A 12,350-nucleotide genomic window follows, 5' to 3' on the forward strand; every position below is an offset into this window, starting at 1 on the left:
GGAGGGGGCTCCGTCGCGCGGTCGCCTCCCGACGCCGAGGAGGAAGTCGCACTTACCGCGTCGGGCTCCGGCGGCAGCCGGGGGTCACGGCGGGGCGGGGAGGCCAGGCGGGAGGAGGATGGCAGGCGGGGGACCGGGGGCGGCAGGCCGAAGAGTGGGATGCCGGGCTCCTCGGGCGCCCCCAACCCCTTCCCGGCAGCCTCACCCCCGGGGCCGGCCGGCCCGGAGCGGACCACTCCCCCTCCGTCAGGCTGCACCCAGGCTGAAGGGGAACACACTCCTGGGACAGCCCCGGAGGGGGCGGGCGGGCAGAGGAGGGGGGCAGGGGGGGATCGGGGGCCCGCTCGCCCGTCAGTCACGGCGCGGCGCGAGCAGCCGCCCGCCCCGCCCCTCCGCAGGCCCCGCCCCTCCGCAGACCACGCCCCCGCAGGCCCCGCCTCCTCCCGCGGGGCCGCGTGTCCCGGAGACCTCTGCCGCCTCTGCGTTGGCGGTTTCTGGCCTTCTGCTCCCCGCGCGGCGCGCGTCGACGGCGGGAGCTGGCGGGCCCGGGGAGGGGAGGGCGCGGCCTGCAGCTAGCGGAGCTCAAGGAGGGGAAGGGGGCACGGGCTGGGCGGGGCTCGGGGGGGAGGGGGCAGGGCGCAGCAGACCTGACAAAGATCGCGTTTGTTCCCGGCCCCCAGAAACTGGGTTGGGAGAATTCCTGGGGGTGGAAGTTTAGGAAGAGGTCCCTCTGCCGGCCTGGAAGGCGATCAAAGTGCGGGCCTGTGGTTTTGGCTCCTTGACGAGCAGGGGCTGTGTTGTCCCAGAGCTTTGAGGGAAGTCACCCAGTTTGCCTCTCTTTTTCAGCCCCTGCGACCCTTTCCCTTGCAATCATCTGATAATGATTGTTCTCCAGATAGAGGGGTTTGTGCCATAGCAGTTACCACCATCAACATTGTAGTGGGATAATAGGAATCTGACAAGAGGAGGTTTCCTAGATGCAAATATATTAAACTCCTACGGAGGTAATAATTTATGGAGCACTTATCTGCCAAATAGGAGCCCTGCTGTTGCAGTGGGTTAAGAGCTCAGTTGCAAACCAAAAGTTTGGTGGTTCAAACCCACTAGCCTCTCTACAGGAGAAAGGTGTAGCAGTCTGCTTAAAGGTTGTTGTTGTTGTTAGGTGTGGTGGAATCAGTTCCAACTCAAAGCGACGTTATGTACAACAGAACAAAACGCTGCGTGGTCCTGTGCCATCCTCAGAATTGTTGCTATGTTTGAGGCCATTGTTGCAGACACTGTGTCAATCCATCACCCTGAGGGTCTTCCTCCTTTTAGCTCACCCTCCAGAGGGTCAACAAAAAAGGAAGACCCACAAGAGGATGGATTGAACGTACTGTCACTATGAGTTGGAGCCGACTGGACAGCACCTAACAACAACAACTACCATTTTACTAAGTGTGATGTCCTTCACCAGGGACTGGTCCCTCCTGATAACATGTCTTCAGTAAGATGAAGTCTCACCATCCTCACTTCTAAGGAGCATTCTGGCTGTAATTCTTCCAAGACAGATTTGTTCATTCTTCTGACAGTCCATGGTACATTTGATATTCTTCGCCAACACAATAATTCGAATGCATCAATTCTTCTTTGGTCTTCCTTACTTATTGTCCAGCTTTCACATACACAGTAGGCAATTGAAAATACCATGGCTTGGATTAGGTATGTCTTTGCTTTTTAACACTTTAGAGAGGTCTTTTGCAGCAGGTTTGCACAAGGCAACGTATTATTTGATTTCTTGACTGCTACTTCTGTGGGCATTGATTGTGGATCCAAGTAAAATGAAATTCTTGACAACTTCAATCTTTTCTCTGTTTATAATGATGTTGCTTGTTGGTCCAGTTGTGAGGATTTTTGTTTCCTTTATTTTGAGGCGTAATCCATACCGAAGGCTGTAGTCTTTGATCCTCATCAGTAAGGGCTTCAGGTTCTCTTCACTTTGAGCCAGCAAGGTTGTGTCATCCACGTATTGAAGGTTGTTAATGAGTCTTCCTCCAATCCTGATGCTGTGTTCGTCCTCACACAGTTGAGGCCCTCAAATTATTTGCTCAGCATATAGTTTGAATAAGTATGGTGAAAGAATACACCCCTGGTACACACCTTTCCTGATTTTAAACCACGCAGTATACGCTAGTTCTGTTTGGTCTGTGTATAGGCTCCTCATGAGCACGATTAAGTGTTCTGGAATTCCCGTAAAGGATTACAACCCTGGATACCCAAATGGGCTGTTCTACTCTGTCCTATACAGTCACTGTGAGTTGGAATTGACTTGATGGGAGCGGGTTTGGTTTTTTGGTATCTGCCAAATAGTAATCTAACGCTCTTTACGTATGTTGTCATAATCAGGCTTAGCAGAGCAGCTATGACCTTGGAGCTCATGGCAATAGGAAGGCGAGGTGAGGGGTTTTCTTACTTTGTTTCAGAGTGATGTATAAATAAAATGCCCACTTGCTTTTGGTTCTAAAAGTAATGTATATGTTCATTATTTTCTGAACTAGCTGTCTGTTTGAATGTGGTTGTTCCCCCAAAATGACATTCGGTCAGGAGATTTTTAGTGTATCTCCAGAACGAAAACCCAGTGCCAGCAAGTGGTCCAGAAGACTGACGATCAAGTTATTAGCAGAACAATGTAGCCAAATTGTGGCAGCAGCCTGGAATGGCTGAGAGGTCTGCTTAGGGATGTATTGTTCACTCCCACTTGGGGAAGTGGTTAGAAAAAGCAACATAATGTAAAACAATGAAGCACTGAGTGTAGTGCTAGTTCAAAGGGAAGTGGATGCCACAGTCAGGAAGGAGATGCCCTACTAACTCTACCACTGAAGACTCCACCTGCAAAGCACAGGCTACGTGTTTTATCTGAACCATGAAGAGCCATTTCCCCTCTTTGCAATCACACAGGCACAGATTAAAGCTACTTCAGTAGCATTGTCTTTAAGCACAAAAGACTTGTGTAAACCCACAGCCTGAACTTTTGGAATCTAGTGCCCCTTTTTAACCCTCATTTGACTTTTCATTGTTAACATTTGTGCGCATTAACAGCAAATGACATTCTTCTCACAGTTATTTTTTTCCCTCTCATAGTTAATTGTTGTTCAGTTTTGGACTTATAACTCCGCCTTTTTCTTTAAGATCCATAGTGAGAAAGACTAGAAAAAGTGCCACAATCAAATCAATTACAATTGTAGTAAAAAGATGAATTCTAATTTAAGAAATAGGAATTCCCATACACCATCGCCTTTTTCCCTAATACATTAAATATCTTATTCTGTCCTGAAATTTTCCATTTGTCTTACTAACCTGTGTTTTCAGCTAATTTGCTCCCCCACCCCAATAAAAGCAAGTCAAATAAAACATTCCTACATATCTGGCTCTCTGCTACTGACCTCAGCTCCTACCCTGCTTGCTCTCATCTTGCTCCTCCACACCAGACTCTTTCTTCTCCCGCCAGCACACTTGCCTGTGAAACCTTCCATGGCCCTCTGCCTGGAAGGCTTGTAGTTATTCTGGTCACACGTCTGACTCCCTCTTCCTTCAGGTCTCTGTTTGTATGAATGTCACCTTTCCTGACTACCTAGGTTAAACCTGCAATCCCCCACTGTACTACTCTCTATCCCCTCACTTCCCAGCACTTGGCACCACCTGATGTTGTTGTGTGCCTTTGAGTTGATTCCAAATCATTGTGACTCTATATGACAGAGTAGAACTGCCCTGTAGGGTTTCCAAGGCTGTAATCTTTACGGGAGCAGATTGCCAGGTCTTTCTCCTTTGGAGCCGCTGGATGGGTTTGCACTGCCAAACTTTCAGTTAGCAGCCGAGTGCTTAACTGTTGTGACACCAGGGCTCCTTACATACATCTGTTTCTCTCTCTACCCCCACTAGAATGTAAGCTTCATGAGAGCAGAAACTTGTATGTATAGCTCATTGTTATATCTCCAGTGTCTAGTACTTACACTGCTGCATAGAAGATACACAGTATTTTTTTAATGAATGAATGACTCCACATAGAAAAGACAACTGGTATTCCTTTTTGCAATGGTTAAAGGGCTTCCATACAATTTATTTTATAACTGAGTCATTTAAATTAGGCATATTAATAAAAAGTTCTAAAATACAGTGCAGTCTATCCTATTAGAATTTGAAAAGGCTGTTTTTAATCTCTCTCATACTGGAAATAATAAGGAACAAAATTTGAAGAAGCATTTGCAGCTAAGAATCTATGAGATCTTACAACTTGGCTGGCCCATAAAGCATCCATAGACTCAGAAAGTAATGACAGATCAGTAAATGCTGTGAAGGTCTTAATATTTTTCCCAAAGATGAAACAATATATCAGTGATCAGAAGTGGAATAGTTGAGCCTAAAATTTGATTACTTTGCTGATAACTTGATAGATCGTGCCAATATGATGACCTTTATGAGTGCCCAAATAATTTTAACTGACGACAATCATGATGCTGAAGTTAACAATTACTGTTTTGATCTGGGTAAAGTGTAGATGATAGATAACAAGCAAAACTTATCCCTAGTGTGTAGATGCTCTTAACAAAGAAATGGTTTGACTGTTCATTTTCTGCTTGGATTATAAGGGATGTGGGGGGCGCGGGTAATAAAAGATAAGGGACCAAGGCTTAAGCTATTGTTATATATACCATATAAGTTCAAAATCTGGATTCCAGGAATGGGGTTGGGGTAGTTCTTTTCAGATACAAACTAGAATTATTTTTTAAAGAGTATTTCTGCTAGCCATGTTTTAACATGTAAGAACCTCCTATTAAAAGACACAATTATATAAGGTATAAGCAGTTCATACCCTTGGAAGGAGATTCTCCAGGTAGGGAGAGACAGGTAGCCAAGTAATCCCAACTTTGTCTCCTAAAGTTCACCTCAGATTCTAACTCTGCTTACTTGTGGGTCCCCATGGTTATTTGTTTCCTTTTTAACATTGCTCAAATGTTAAGATGTGTTTCCAACTCAACTACAAAAAGACAAATAACCCAATTAAAAAATGGGCAAAGGATATGAACAGGCACTTCGCTAAAGAAGACATGCAGGTAGCTAATAGATACATGAGGAAATGCTCACAATCATTACCCATTAAAAAAAATTTTTTTTTTTTTTTTTTTTAGAGAAATGCAAATCAAAACTACAATGAGATTCCATCTCACTCCAATAAGGCTGGCATTAATCCAAAAAACACAAAATAATAAATTTCGAAGAGGTTGTGGAGAGACTGGAACACTTCTACACTGCTGGTGGGAATGTAAAATGGTACAACCACTTTGGAAATTGATTTGATGCTTCCTTAAAAAGCTAGAAATAGAACTACCAGATGATCCAGCAATCCCACTCCTTGGAATATATCCTAGAGAAATAAGAGCCTTTACATGAACAGATATATGCACACTCATGTTCATTGCAGCACTGTTTACAAAAGCAAAAAGATGGAAGCAACCAAGGCGCCCATCAATGGATGACTGGAAAAATAAATTATCTTATATTCACACAGTGGAATACTATGCATCAATGAAGAACAATGATAAATCCATGAAGCATTTCATAACATGGAAGAATCTGGAAGGCATTATGCTGAGTGAAATTAGTCAGTTGCAAAAGGACAAATATTGTATGAGACCACTATTATAAGAACTTGGGAAATAGTTTAAACAGAGAAGAAAATATTCTTTGGTGGTTACGAGAAGGGGGAGGGAGGGAAGGAGATGGGGTACTCACTAATTAGATAGTAGATAAGAACTACTTTAGGTGAAGGGAAAGATAACACACAATATAGGAGAGGTCAGCACAACTGGACTAAACTAAAAGCAAAGAAGTTTCCTGAATAAACTCAATCCTTCAAAGGCCAGTGTAGCAGGGGTGGGAGTTTGGGGACCATGGTTTCAGGGGACATCTAGGTCAATTGGCATAATGAAATCTATTAAGAAAACATTCTGCATCCCACTTTGGAGAGTGGCATCTGGGGTCTTAAATGCTAACAAGTGGCCATCTAAGATGCATCAATTGGTCTCAACCCACCTGAAGCAAAGGAGAATGAAGAGCACAAAGACACAAGGTAATTATGAGCCCAAGAGACAGAAAGGGCCACATAAACCAGAGACTACATCAGCCTGAGACCAAAAGCACTAGATGGTGCCCGGCTATAACAAATGACTGCCCTGACAGGGAACACAACAGAGAACCCCTGAGAGAGCAGAAAAGCAGTGGGATGCAGACCTCAAATTCTTGTAAAAAGACCAGGTTTAATGGTCTGACTGAGACTAGAAGGACCTTGGAGGTCATGGTCCCCAGACCTTCTGTTAGCCCAAGACAGGAACCATTCCCAAAGCCAACTCTTCAGACAGGGATTGGACTGGACTATGAGATAGAAAATGATACTGGTGAAGAATGAGCTTCTTGGCTCAAGTAGACACATGAGACTATGTGGGTAGCTCCTGTCTTGGGGGTAAGATAAGAAGGCCGTGGGGGACAGAAGCTGGCTGGATGGACACCGGAATACAAGGTGGAGAGAAGGAGTGTGCTATCTCAGGGGAAGAGCAACTAGCAGTATATAGCAAGGTGTATGTAAATTTTTGTGTGAGAGGCTGACTTGATTTGTAAACTTATACTTAAAGCATAATAAAATTTTAAAAAATTTTAAATAACAAAAAAAAAAATGTGTTTCCATTACCACAACTAAGTCAATCCAGGATTTTCAAAATAAACTGAAAAGGAGAATAAAAATTAAATTATTATGGAAAATATAAGGAACACCAATAACTTCATTCATTTATTCAGCTACTTCTCCATAGTTTCTATTCTCCTGGGAACAAACTTCCATCTCCAAAGGGCAGGTATAAATTTGCAAGCAATCTGCCTTATTTCCTTCCCTATTGGGTTCCTTTCTTTCTCGACACAGTAAGGCCATTTTTCTGTCTTTCACATGGGAGCCAGCAAGCTTGCTCCAGTCACAGTTCCAATCACAATCACATATACTCCTGCTTAATTTTAACTTCTGGTCAGAAGGATAGGGCTTAGTGACAAATTTCAGGACCTTGGTGATTGACCCAATATACGAGCTGTTTCTTCTGGTGAGACTTCCTCAATTTTTACACATGGAGGAAATGTCATTACAAGCCCATTGCCAGGCCACTCCTTACAGTCCGTCACCAGAGCGGTCACACAAGAACTGCCTGTGCACGGTGCTGGGGGCAGGCAGGAGGAATGTGCATTCTCTCATGCACATATTTCCAGTCATCCATTAGTAAGTAGGCCTCCTAAAATCAGGCTGCATTCTCTGACTGGAAAACAGGTTTTGTAAAACAGGCTTTAAACACCTCCTTCCAGCCTCCCTAACCTTTTCAAAATACAAACCTAACTCTGTTCATCCTCAGGGCCCTGCTTAAACATGTTTTAATAACTCTATTGCCTTCAAGGTAAAGACCAAACACCTTAGCATGGTTGAAAAGTCCTCCATAATCTAAACCTTGTCTACTCCAGCTCTGTGTCCATTCTGAATGATTTAGTTTCCAGAATGTATAATTTCTCCCACAATTATGCATTTGAATGTGTTCCCTTTATCTGGAATTCCTTTCCTTTCCGATACCTGCTTGCCTAAATCCTTCAAGGTTCAACTCAAGGGTCACCTCCTCTGACGATCTTTATCCTGGACTTTCTAAGCTGAGTGTTTTCCTTTTCTGTTATGTCATCTGTCTGCCCCTCTATGGTAGCGATTGTCTGATGAACTGTGAACACTGGTTTACTCGTCTGTCCCCCCTGACTAGCTGAGAGGTCTTTGATGGCAGACACTCATAAATAATCGCTGAATGAATGAAAAAACACCTCTTCCCTATGAACCTTTGGGAAATAACAATTTATTAGAGCGCGGATATTTTTTCCCTGAGCCTTATAACATACACAGATAGGACCTTTCCTTTAATTTATAGTGTTATACTACCAGTTTCATGAAACTTTAGAATGTCCTTAATAGAAGGTTCCGTAAACTTGTAAAGTCAAAGAAGTGAACACGAAGTACTTGTATTTATTTCCATGCGTAAAAAAAAAAAAAACTTCCAGCATCTCAATTTACTTATTTTACTTAACAACAACAAAAAAAAGTTGCAAGACTTCTAATTGATGTTGACGTCTCATGAGTTAAAAAACGTTCCAGGATGTATCTTTGTATTTGCTTTCTTACTTCCTGATTCACTGTCTACCAGATAGGGCCCTCCCACCCTCTTGAAATCTGGCTTTTTTTTTTTTTTTTAACTTTCTTGGAGAATAAATTCATAGTTATTAGGCAAGGTTGGGGGCAATGGCGGTTCAGTGGTCAAATTCTCCCCTTCCACGCAGAAGACAAGAGTTCAATTCCTGGCCAATCGATACACCTCAAGTGCCATCACCACCTGTCAGCCAAGGCTTGCGGGTTGCTATGATGCTGAACAGGTTTCAGCGGAGATTCTAGACCAAGACAGACTAGGAAGAAAGGTCTGGTGATCTACTTCCATAAATTAGCTAATGAAAACCTAGGGATCACAACGGTCTGATCCATAATTGACCATAGGGATGGCACAGGACACAGCAGCGTTTTGTTCAGTGTGCATGGTGTCACCGTAAGTCTAGGACCAATCTGACTGCAGCTAACAGCAACATGCCAGGTTAGGCATGTAAGTTTGTTACTGTGTTGATGGCTTATTTATAGACTCTTCATCCAGCAACAATTAATAAATAGTATAAAAAAGCTTATGGTACAGAAGACACTGCACTTCTTGCTGTAGGGGAGAGAATGAACAAAGATGAGTCAGACAGATATATGAACTGAAAAGTTGCTTTCAATCATTATGCTTCCTCTTCCATTTTCTTCATCTTTTTAAATGCACACATCCCTCTGTGTTCACACTTGTGTTCTATATTCAGGGACTATACTTAGCACAGAATTCTTGGGAAAAGATCTGGCTGAGTAACAAGCAGCTGACCTGAGATACAAAAACAGTGGGTGAGTACAAGGTGGCACGCACTATTCACACTCAAAGACACTCTCAGGGCCAATGGTCTAAACAATACACGGGGGAAGGGAGAAGAAAAACTAGCATTTCATTCGTTGCCCAGACCCCCATCCCTAAGAAAATCAGGAAATAGTGTTACTCAGATTCAGAAGGCTTCTCTCATTGCTGCCAGTTCTTTTTATCTGAGATTGGACCAAATACTTTCAGACTGAGCAAATGAGTTTACTCTCTTTCCTAAGGAGTCAAATGTTATAATTTAGCATCATAAACAATGTTTTGATTGTGCTTTCCTGTTTCTTTATACACATAACCAACAAGATAACACATTTCAATGTCAAATTCATTGCCAGAAACTTTGTTCCCAGAGGCTGAAATACAACAGCAACAACAACAACAACAAAAAACCAAACCCATTGCCATCGAGTTGATTCCAACTCTTAGTGACCCTATAGGACAGAGTAGAGCTGCCTATAGAGTTTCCAAGGCTATAATCTTTACAGGAGGAGGTTGCTATATCTTTCTCCTGAGGAGCCACTGGTAGGTTGGAACCACGGACCTTTCGGTTAGCAGCCCAATGCTTAACCATTATGCCACCAGGGCTCCGAAGTACAACAGAAGCCTAGGAATACATTCTAGAGTGGTTTCCTCTTCTTGCCTCCCATCTTTGAATGTATTGGTTGTGCAGACATGCCTGCCTCATATACCTTTTAGGGAAAGTAGCCCCACCAGGTTCTTTCCTACATAGGTGGCTATTTCAGTGCAGTGTGTTTTGTTAGTGAAAACAAACTCTGCCTTTTCTTTCACATATGATTGGGGTGGGGACAGTGCAGGCAAAGCAGCCACAAATGGGCTGGGCATGAGAAGGTTCCTCACCTCTAAGGAGGCCTGCGTGTGAAGGCCTGGGGCAAACTCTGCCCAGTCCCTTGTGTTCTAAACACGGTGGTGGCAAACCAAACCAGTCAGGCCCTCTGGGGAAGAAATTAACTAGGTGAATAATGAGAAGTCAGGTCCATGAGCCGCAGCCTGTGTTCTGAGCAACACCGAGCCCCTTTTCTGGTTCTCAGAGCAGCTGACTGGCACGCGGTTGGCCTGGCTGATCCTGCTGTTGAAGGGTGACTTGCCGTGTGCCCTCATGCCCTAAGTTTCTTCACAATAATCTCACTACAGCCACTGAAGGTAACGAGGCAAGCAATGGCATCAAGGTCACCCCCAGCCGGCCTCCTGGGCATCTTCTGCCCTGAGGCTCTCTCTGGTATTCTCTTCAGTTACATTCAGGCTGCGGCCCAGGGGAAAGCTGCCAGCCTCAGAGACAGCACCATAACCCCTTTCACAGTAACCTAAATAATCTCTATTTCTAAAAAAGGCTTTGTGTGTGAGAGCGAGAGAGAGATGCTTGAGTTATAATTTACATATACTAAAATCTCTTTTTAGTGTACAGTTTTATGAGTTTTGACTAATGAATCAGTTGTATAATCACCACCATCATCAAGATAAAGAACATTCTCATCACTCTAAAAATTCCCTCATGGCCTTCATAGTCAACCCCTCCCTCTACCTTCAGCCTCTGGCAACTGCTGATCTGTTTCTGTCCCTGTAGCTTTGCCTTTTCCCAAATGTCATATAAATGGCATCATACAAGACCTTCATTAGCATCCTTATTTAAACTAACACGTGACTTCCAGACTCCTTCCTAACACATTTCACCCTGGTAAGTTGCCTTATGTTTTTCAGAACACTTACATTATCTGAAAATAAATGCTTATCTTTATTTACTTGATTATTGCCTCTCATTCTAATATACATTCACACTAAAATGTGAGGGCAACGATTTTGCCCCATTTGCTTTTGCTATTGTATCTCCAGGGCTCAGAACCCTGTCTGACATTACATAAGTGTTAAATAAATATTTGAAGGATGAATTGCAAAATGAATGAGGAGACTGGAACATTCCTGAACCCTCTCCGTACTCAAATGGACCTCGTTAATAAGAGATTCCTCCCCCCGCCCCCACCCCGATGTGTTAATCCAAGCATGGCTGTGTTGCCAAAGTAGATGGCTAATCTGCAAGTAACACAGTTAGGAGTAATTAGGCTGATCCAGATTATGCATTGCTTTTTAAATTCACTTTCTGGATGACTAGATTGCATAGGCTAGAACCAGTCTGAAGTAAGTAAGATGGAACTAATGATAATAACAAGTTCACAGGGTTGTCATGAGGATTACATGACTTAAAGTAAGTGAAGTACCTGCTTGATTCTTCTCAATAGGGGTACAGATGGGGGGAGGGCAATTTTGCCCCAATTTTTGTCCCATTTGGGAATGTCTGGAGACATTTTGGGTTATCACAACTGGGGGTGGCAGGGATGGAGGTGATACTGGCATGCTGCTCAACATTCCACAATGCACGGGATGGTCTTCCTGCAATAAAGAGTGATCTGGCCTAAAATGTCAACAGTGTGGGGGTTGAGAAACCCTGGGTTAGAGCAGCGTCTGGCACATACCCATTGCCATTGAGTGTATTCTGACTCATAGTGACACTACAGAACAGAGTAAAACTAACTGCCCCATAGAGTTTCCTAGGCTGTAATCTTTACCGAAGCTGACATCGACATCAGCTGGGGGGTTCAAACCTCCCATCTTTTGGTTAGCAGTTGAGTGCTTAACCACTGTGCCACCAGGGCACCTTAGTCTATCACTCAATAAACCAGAAACCAAACCCATTGTTGTTGTGTCGATTCCAACTCATAGCGACTCTGTAGGATAGAGTAGAACTGCTCTATAGGGTTTTTGAGGCTGTAAATGTTTATGGAAGAAGACTGCCACATCTTTCTCCCCCGGAGTGGCTGGTGGGATTGAACTGCCAACCTTTTGGCTAGCAGTCAAACACTTAACCACTGTGCCACCATAGAGAGGGCTATACAGTATTTGTGTTTGCTCTTATCGTATTATTCTCGGGAGTTCCTGGGTGGTACAAATGGTTAAGCACTTGACTACTAGCTGAAAAGTTGGCAGTTTGAACCCACCTGGGAGCACCTCAGAAGACAGGCCTGGTGAGCTTCTTCTGAAAGGTCACAGCTTTGACCACCCAGTGGAGCACAGTTCTACTCTGACACTCATGGGCCGCCGTAAGTCGAAATTCACTCCACAGCAACTAACAAAAAACCACCACCAAAACCATTATTCTTTTACTGCCCGCATGGCCATTCTTGATAAATATTCTTGCACAGCCTGAGTTGCAACAGGCAAAGTGAGGTGGCCGTATAGCAAGGTGATTGCGGGCATTAAGTCTTCAGTCAGACCCTCTGGGTTTGAATC

At 43.8% G+C, this 12,350-nt stretch overlaps 1 protein-coding gene across 5 annotated transcripts in view; it reads right to left on the reverse strand.

Annotated features, from left to right (window-relative positions):
- Positions 1 to 184, reverse strand: part of KLHL5 (kelch like family member 5) — a 96,475-nt gene extending 96,291 nt beyond the window's left edge. Inside the window, exon 1 of one of the 5 annotated variants that reach the window (XM_064285940.1) lies at positions 57 to 184. The gene's annotated coding sequence lies outside the window, so the exon portion shown is untranslated. The remainder of the gene's footprint in view (positions 1 to 56) is intronic. The other 4 variants (XM_064285939.1, XM_064285936.1, XM_064285941.1 and 1 more) reach the window with 4 other exon arrangements.
- Positions 185 to 12,350: the final 12,166 nt, after the last annotated feature.

Source organism: Loxodonta africana, chromosome 5, assembly GCF_030014295.1.
Source record: "Loxodonta africana isolate mLoxAfr1 chromosome 5, mLoxAfr1.hap2, whole genome shotgun sequence".
Taxonomy (NCBI): domain Eukaryota; kingdom Metazoa; phylum Chordata; class Mammalia; order Proboscidea; family Elephantidae; genus Loxodonta; species Loxodonta africana.